The following is a 9,302-nucleotide window of genomic DNA, read 5'->3' on the forward strand; positions in this document are numbered from 1 at the left end:
TTGTCATTATTACATAAATGGTAAAACTTTGCTTCTCGATCCACCATATCAGTGAATATCTAACACAATTGTTGTCCTTTATTTTTCTTATATTTTGTACGGTTAGTGTACTGAAAATCATAGATATTGTATTTTGTTATTAACTTTTACACAATCGTTCAAAAAAAGGCTTTAACAGTTAGTGGTAAATTTTACTAATAAAGTTTATATTCTGTGACCTCTCACAAAGAAAACTATAAGTTTTGGAAGTTGTGGATCCATTTATTCTTCGGATTAAATGGTAGAATATAGTATAGCCTGGTTTTATATTATACACTAAACTTTTTTCGATTTAATGTAGTTTTTACTGTGGTTATAACTTTATTTCTGTTATTAACAATAAAAACAACATTTAAATTACATATTTGTAGGATTTCGGGGAGCTTCAGCACCCTTTGCCCTCCCTATGGCTACGTGCCTGGTTGGGGGGAGGGAATTTCAGCCGGGTACCTAATCTCAATTCCAACCTACAGTTGCACTATTTTATATGAACAATATATCGTGCTGTAAATAGGAACCAAGCAGTGACGTGCGGTGACGTCGACACTTGGGGTAGCAATGAGTGGCGTGCCCAACGGGTCATAATCCCCCCCCCCCTTTTAGGGCCCAGTATTCCTAAAAGAAGAACGTCAAATACAGGAAAAATTGCAAAGTTAGGAATAAGTACAAAAAATTGTACACATAACTTCCACCCACTTTCCAAAATAAAAAACGATTTGATTTGACTACTGAGCCAGAGATGCCGGATTTGAATCTCGGCTTGGCAATGGGTGATCTTTGTGTATCCCTTCATCAATTCTATTGTATCGTCTTCGCGATTAGCCAAAAATGGCGGAAAGCGAAGTAAAATAAACCAAATCAAACAATCAATCAATGAATAATTTGATTTGATTCGTTTTTTGACACATTTGGTTAATCGCGAAGATCATGCGAAAAAATTAATGAAGGGACAAACACAAAGAACACCAATGTCCAGATAGGGGTTCGAACCCGGAATTCCTGGTGTTGTAGCGCGTTCTGGTAACCACTCCCCCACGGTTGGTTGATTTGATGGTTGATTTGACGTTTTAAGTCCACTTTATACACAGAAAGGCTAATCGGGACTAGACCTATAGTTTAATGTGGGATCCGAACCACTATATACCTCCATCGGGTACAGATCCGGGACCACTTGCACTCCTCCACAGAGGTCGGCCGGCAACAAACATGTGAGGAAGGCGCTAACCATTCGGATATGTGGGTATCGGTAAAGCAAACTGTATTTTTCCTGAGCAGTAATTTTCAATTGAATTTTTGAAATGCCATCTTTATATATGATTAACGTTTTTTTCAAAAATTTTGCATTGCTTGATATCCCTAATTTCCCCATCTCACGATCTCGTTACTGAAGGATCGGGGCTCAAGCCCTGGCCTTTGTATGAGTGTTTCTTTGCAACCAATCTTCACCAGTTAATCAACTTTCTTTCATCGTCATGGCAGAAATTAGGTAAAGCGATGGATGAGAGAAGAAAATACAAATAATTTCTTCTCAGTGCATCTGCAGGGCAATGTGAAATCAGGAGCCTAGAATTCTCTGTTCATGATTGTCCCTTACGACTTTCCAAGCACTTAGCTACTTATTCCGATTAAATCTATACAGTTAGAAAAAGCGATGGGTAACAAAACACACCTTTAAACAAACCTTTTTTCTACTTTCTTCAATGATATTCATTTGGCTTTTTGAGTTCTGGGATACATTTTTCATTTCTAATTTTTTCATTATTCACTGCAGGCAAAGTACAACACATAAGAACAAGAATGCACGCTCGTCACGAATTCCGGCCTGAAATGTTCTCATTACTCATCCTCATTTTCGCGATAACCAAATGTGGCAGAAAAGCGAAGTAAAATAAACTAAACCAACAACAAGAATTAGAACGCGCGTTCACTTGCCCAAATAAGTACATCCGTATTTATGATTGTTTAGCTTATCCATTTTTTTATTGGAAGCCAAGAGATTAGTATATTTAAATAAAACACTACTAAAACGAGAACAAGAGAGAGCGTGAGCAAATATTTGTTAATTAATCATTATATATTCCATACTTTTAAAAAAAGTATAACATTTTTGTCTGCACATAAGACGTTCCAATTGCATAAATAATAAAAGTACATCCCATATTATACATACATATTGTACAACGTGTAAAAAGTAGTATAAATACAGAGAACAGAAGTGCTGGAGAAAAATTTCCCCTTAGTTCTTTAGAGGATTTACAAAGGAAGCGAAGGGAATCCAATCCCCTATCTGTCCTATAGGAGATAGACTGGAGGACCTGAAAGCACGGGCTTTCAACCATTGGAGCGGGTGCGAGGGGGCAAGGGAGGTAGAGGCAGAAATCTTCCCTTTCCCTTCGAAAACCCGTTTCTATCTGGAACTGTGAGACGGAGAAAGAGCGAGCTAGGCCGCTGAACGCACCGAGGGACGAGAAGCGCGTGAAAAAAAAAGTGTTGCATATGAACTGTGGCTTCAACAAAATAAATCTTGTGATTTGAGATTGATTGATCTATCTCTGCTAGACTAGCTACTCCTCAGTGCACGTCACTGGAACCAAGTTGATTTTCATGTTCTAGAGATTAGAGTACATATTGCAAAAATAGGGGCCCTGGGATGGAATAGATTGTTATTATTGTATGTCGTCGTATAATAAATTCTCACCTTTGCACGATAAACTGAATGATACGATATGAGGAGTAAAGTGAATAAACAAAGATCAAGAAATCAAGGGGTCTCGGGTTAGATCCCTTTTTGAGGCATATTGGCATTGCACATTTGTTCGGATCGAATGTAAACTCTAAGTTCAGTTCCGATTAGTTCATGCTACTGGATGACCATAATAGACTCTTAATGTGTATTCTTCTACACTTGGAATTATAGTTAAGTTGAGTGGGACTATAAATAAGTACATATCCCAAGTCTAAACATATTTCACTTTATTTTGTATTTTGTTTTAATATAATTTCTTCTTCTTTTTTGGGGGTCAATAAATTCCTCTTCTGTAACACTCCAATCAGCGTTTTCAGCGTTACGAGTGGGACACGCGAAAGCCATTCTGAAAGTAAAAGTTTGAAGTTGTTGAATTTTGGGGGAAATTTGGTGCAAGGGTTGGGGCTTTTGTGACGTCATTGAGTAAGGGTCATCCTTGCTTCTGATGTACCGTCTCAATAGACTGTGGCAGCTTGGTCATTTTTTCTGGAAGCAATAACATTAATTCTACAACACACTACAACCAGGGACGGCGCTACAGGGGGGCTAGTGGGTTGAAGCCCCTCAAAACTGGTCTCAGCTCCCCTGTAGCCCCCTAGATTTTTTAAAAAATACGGTAGATGCATTTCGATCGAAAACTTAAAAAGTAGAAGTTTACATTTTCAATTATAAAACTTCCATTGGGGCAAGTTCAAATATATTTTCTAGTTCGATTAGATCGCAAGGTTACCTTACTTATGATGTGTTGTAAAATAAAAGGAGGGAGAGATCAGCTAAGGTTGCAACTCTATTAATTGATTTTATGTTAATATATTTGTCTCCTAATGGAGGTAAATTTGTAGTGAAAGTATGTTTGTTCCTTGAGAGTGGCACCTCCTATGTTGACGGTATTTCTCATATCCTCCCCATTTTTAGCCTTAAGTTCTGAATTTCAGTCATTGAACAAAGAAAACGTAATATATTTGATCATGACAGCAGAAAATTAATACCATTAACACATTTTCTATTCAAGAGTGGTGTTGTTTATTTCATGCCTACTTTATTAAGTTAGTGCCACTTTTCTGAAGCACGAAAAGCTACAATCTTTTGCCGCTCTCTTTTGTTGTGATTTGGACAATTTAGAGTTATGGCACACTATGAGGTAGAAAGGAACTAAAAATAAAGACCCTTCAGCATCTCCTTGCAATGGTTGAAACATTAAAAACTGCCTTTTACGAACTTTACAAGCTTTGTGTTATTGAAATGTGCGTAGCCCCATCAACGGCTGTTTGCAGCAAATCAGGTGTTATCTTCGTAATCGAATTGGAAACGAGAGGTTGAGTGTTCTATCTATTCTCTCTTTGAGAGTGGTTGCAAAATCTTTGGATTTAAACAAGGTTGTAGCTGCTCATGAAAATATACTTATCTTACTTCTTGATGTGGTTCATCTTCTCATTTTAGCACAAAAAAGAAGTACTCAAACTCTTTACATAGAGATAGTGTTATGTTTATATTTATACGTTTATCCGTAGCTTTTATGACGTATTTTGTACTGTTTATATGAATAGTAACTAGTAAGTCTGTGATATTATTCTACTAAAAAATCGCTTTGGAAGAGACAACAATCGAATTATTGCATTTTACTTGACATGAAAGATCCGTGCCTAAAAGTACTTTTGTGTATGATGGAACAAAATGCACTGTCACTGGTAAAAATATACCATAGAAAAGTTTTACGTAAATACCTTTTACCTGGTATAAGTTAGACGCCCCCCCCCCCTAGAGAATTTTACTCCAAAATCTTTAGTCCCCCACTTATTTCAGGCTGGCGCCGTCACTGACTACAATCATTTTGGTGCACGTGCAACTGAACCTTTGTTGTCGACCACTCCAGAGCCACCGTTAGTTAGCATAGGCGTGCGAAGACTCGCTGATTAGGGGGTGCAAAACCCTTGATGAAAGTTCATTCGGCGAAGAAGAACCTCACTATTTTAGTTTTATCGCATTGATGGGTGTGTGTACACATATAAATATATTTGTTAAATATATTACATAATCAATTCATCCGCCTAATAACAAACCAACAGCAAAAATGATATAAATTGTCTCTGAAATGTGTGCGCATATTTGGTCTTATTTCTTTCATTGGTAATTTACCAAGCATTATAGAAAAGAACTAAATTGCGAGCAAAAAAAAATAGATACAATTTTTTCCAAATTTAAAATAATATTGATTTAATAGGGCGCAAAAACTTCTTTGGGAAGAAGGACGTGAAAAATAACACCAGCTTGAGAATCCTCTTGTCCTGCTAGTCTTGCTTTCTTTTACTACAATGTTTACTCCCTTGCCCCCTAGAATTGATTTCCGCCCAAGCTTAAGGAGCAATGTCCCCCCACCCCCTGTGGTCTCGCCACTTAACCCCCTTCCCCCGTAGTTGCTTTGAACTTTCATCGGCTTGAAAATACTTCATCTTCTGTGAGAGTATAATATCCTTTAATAACTGCGATAAGATTTCTCCACCCTAAATTTTTAGCTGAAAGTATAATAATATAGGGGCATGGACGTCTGAAGGGGGGAAAGGATGGCAACACCTCCCCCTTAGAAAACGAATGTCAACTCTATATATTTAACATGTATAATTAGATTTCAGTCATAGTAATTTATAAGCGGTGTTTTTTTGAAGCGACCGGGGTAATATACCCCATGGAAAAATACCTTGCTTGTCCCTCCATGGAAAAAAAATCTGTGGACGTCCATGATTAGGGGGGGCAATTGCCCCCCCCCCCCATCTTGTGCACGCCTATGATCGTTAGGGATTTTGACTTGTGCCACCGCACAGTGCCTTGCAGAAAAGTGGCAGATAAAATAACAGTCAACAGCACTGATGAATAGAATATGTAATGCATGGCTGCATGCACAAAGGATAAAAACATATCCTTTTCAAAGGACTGTAGCATCAAAACAACACATCAACACCTATAACCCATAAAGAAAAGTTGCTTCCTGTTCTCTACACTCAGTTTATTTTTCAGAGATTCACAATGAAACCCTGTATTTATAAGCAGTGTTATTCAAAATGATTGTCGTAGTATCAATATCTGTTGTGGGTAAGTCATGAAACACACACCTCGCAAAGTTTATTTCTTTACAGTATCTATTTATGTGTTAGGAGCCAGGATTTGCAAGATGGTGGCAAAGGTCAAAGAGAAAGCATTTTATGCACTCCAATTTCATGAGTTGGTCATATACCATTGTCCAGCGGCACTTCCACACAAAATTTAAAAAAAGGATCCATCATCCGACAACTCCATTTGCACGTCGTATGCAGAATTTGAGGACACGGGATGCCTCTGTCCATGACAGAAGTGCTAGTGGACCTGGCTTTCCAATGGAGTCCAACAAAATGAACTGTAACCGACACTTTGGCGTATTTATCAACTGCTTTTTGGGGATGAATCCACCTTTTCGTCTATGGGATTACGATTTTACATTTTCCTGCATTTTAAGTCTTTTCGACTTATTCCCCTGAAAAACGTAAAATCGAGGTTCTACTGTATGGAATATAAATCGTATCTGAAGGGTACTATGCCTGACACTTTAAGGGCCACTTTTTCAATGTCCTGTTAATCTTTCTGTTAACCAACTGCCAGTTAACTAAACCATGGTTCGTTCTCCAAAACAGTGCGTTGGCAATTCTGAAGCACAGAAATTACAGAAAATAGATCTGCGCGCCATCTGTTAGTATAGTTTCAAACAGCGTCGACTGGCACACTGCCTGGCGTTTAAATATAGAACTAAAAGCACGTTATTGCATTGTGTGTGCATGGATGTTGGTAAGCTCTGCCAAACAAAACGAGTCCTTTTCTGTACCAATTTAAAAGTTTTATGAATCATATCTTGTTTAATCTGACAGTGAAGTTGCAAGTGTTTGCAGGCTGCTGTGAAATGTTTCTTTCCTTCCATTGAAAACGGTACCTTTTCCTTTTCAGAAAGTTTCCTCAGTTCATCACATATTCTACTTTCATTGATTACCTCTGTCACAGGTAGAGAGTACTCATCTCTGAAAGCTTCAGCTTCAAGGGACAATGGTGCTGAACTCTTTAAAAAATGATTCAATACTGTTCTTATCATGTATCCCTCAAAATGGAGCAACAAAATGTAAAATATTCTAATAGTAGTCACATAAACGTAGAAATACTGACTTTTACTGATTATTTTCCAGCCCTGCTTAACAGATAATTGGTCACCAACTTTCGATGCAATGAAAAATAGGCAAATTTACATCTGAAAGTATTTTAGACTCATGATCAAGTCTGTAGTTTTTATTCTAGTGTGTGAACAAGAAACTTTCAATTTAAAAATTAGAATATGAAATTTCAGAATTAAAGGATAGAAAGTTTTTACCCTAAGTCTCTTCTTGTAACATGAGCCAAAATAATCCAGTTTTCGCCAAGGCCTCAGAGCAAAAATTATCCGCTGTTCATAAACAAAAGATGTTATAAATCATGGAAGACATTGTGAAATTCGCGATTAAAATTACCACCTGAGCGCTAGTGTCGCTTCCAATATGGCCGCTCTAAGTAGGATAGATCTATGTTTACATTCAGCAGTAGTACAAAAGAGCAGCGTGTTGTCATGACTGGTATGGTAGAAAACGTTTAAATTACGCATTATTTTTAAATATTGCGAATGCGATGTGAATTCCAAGTACACTAACAAACGTGAAGCTGTACTGAGAACGAAGCATTTAATTATGATAGGCAAAAATAACACGGAAAATGCAGACGAAACTATGTATACGCACTGGTTGTCAAAATCAGTGCTGTATCATCTGCACGTCATGTAACTGGGGTTCTCGGAAATTATTTGAAAATAAAGGAATTGAAATTGACCTGTACTTGAAAAGCTTGGACAGGAGAAAATTGCGAACATATAGTTGCAGTTCTTTCTCGAAAGAGAAAGGCTGGTTTAATAATAATATTCACGATTTCATGACCAGGCTATACTCACTGAAAAAGGACATCGTACTGAATGAAACAGTAACATTAGCATATCCACTTTTTTTCTGGTTACATTTGACATTAATTCATTCTCAAACTATTTTCATCTTCCCTCTTAATCGACTTGCACCTGTTCCAAATTTCACACATACGTAACACCGGTAATACATGGACGCATTGGTTAAGACGCTTCATGATTTTTCGGAAAAAAAAAAAAAGCTTTATTTATAAAGTACAATTTAAAACTTTATTTTCATGGAAATATATATTTATCTCTCGATAAATAAAGTAGGGATGGGCCGATATGAAATTTTGGTCGATACCGATAAAGTACCGATATAAAATTTACCGATACCGATAACCGATATTCTACCGATCCGATATAAAATTAGAAATGGTCCTTGAAGAACCTAAAAGGTTCATTGCCCTCCTTAATAAATGTGTTGTTTCAATGTGACTGCAGTGAAAAAAGAAATTGCATATTTAGACATTTACTTTTTTAAAAAGTAGGGCATGGAGATTATCCATAAAAATTACAACAAAATGGCAGAATTTTGCACTAAATTATCAGATATTTATCGATATATCGGATCGGTAAAATAATCGGTAATTTTACCGATAAACCGATACACCGATATGCCTATATCGGCCGATACCGATAGATTACCGATTAATCGGTCCCATCCCTAAAATAAAGTAAGCAGACTCGTGCATTCTTCGTAATTTCCTTGCCGAATTACAGTGTTATATCCCCCATACCAATCTTCTGTCAATTACGTTTTCCCTGATTTATTAACAAATTTCATTTTGTTGATTCCACGGGGTGGAAACACATGAAAACTTTTAATTTGTTCTGACCCATAAAACTATTTAAAGCAAAAAAAAAAAACCAAAAAAAACCTGAACAGTAGACCTTACTTTCTCGCATATTCACCATGCTTTAAACGACTTCAACACAACGTATCCTACTTAGAGTACTTCCTGAAAATCCCGGCAGATGGCATATCGGTTAATTTTAATCGCGAATACTAACAAAGATACTGAGGTAACAAATTAGGACAAAAATAGATTTATTTGTAAATAGTCTAGAAATTACTTTCTCGCATTCTGGATCACATCATATGGCACAACTCCCGTCATTTAAGGTTGTGCAGTCAGTCCATAAGTTAATTACGACCATTGACGAAAGTGCATATCAATCACTACCTATATGATCACAGTGGTAAAATAGGGATGACAGCTACAAATGGAACAGATATGGAAACAAGGTTCTTTGAAAATAGTCTTCTGCTGAAACAATATTGAACCTTCACAAATAGTAATATTGCCCGCAAACTGAGAGGAGATTTAATGTATTGTAACAGCCATTACTATACTGCAGAAGGTTTAAAATGGCACAGTTCGCGCCAAACCATAGATTTCCTTCTGCTAGCCAACTTTCCCAGGCGTTGCAGGAGTGTTTTCAACCATTGGCATAAGCCTTGGGAGACAGCACGTGCCTTGTCCTCTGCCTACCATGGGTCGCCGCTGCCTTTGT

Source organism: Lepisma saccharinum, chromosome 5 (genome assembly GCF_977018435.1).
Source record: "Lepisma saccharinum chromosome 5, izLepSacc3.1, whole genome shotgun sequence".
Classification (NCBI taxonomy): Eukaryota; Metazoa; Arthropoda; class Insecta; order Zygentoma; family Lepismatidae; genus Lepisma; species Lepisma saccharinum.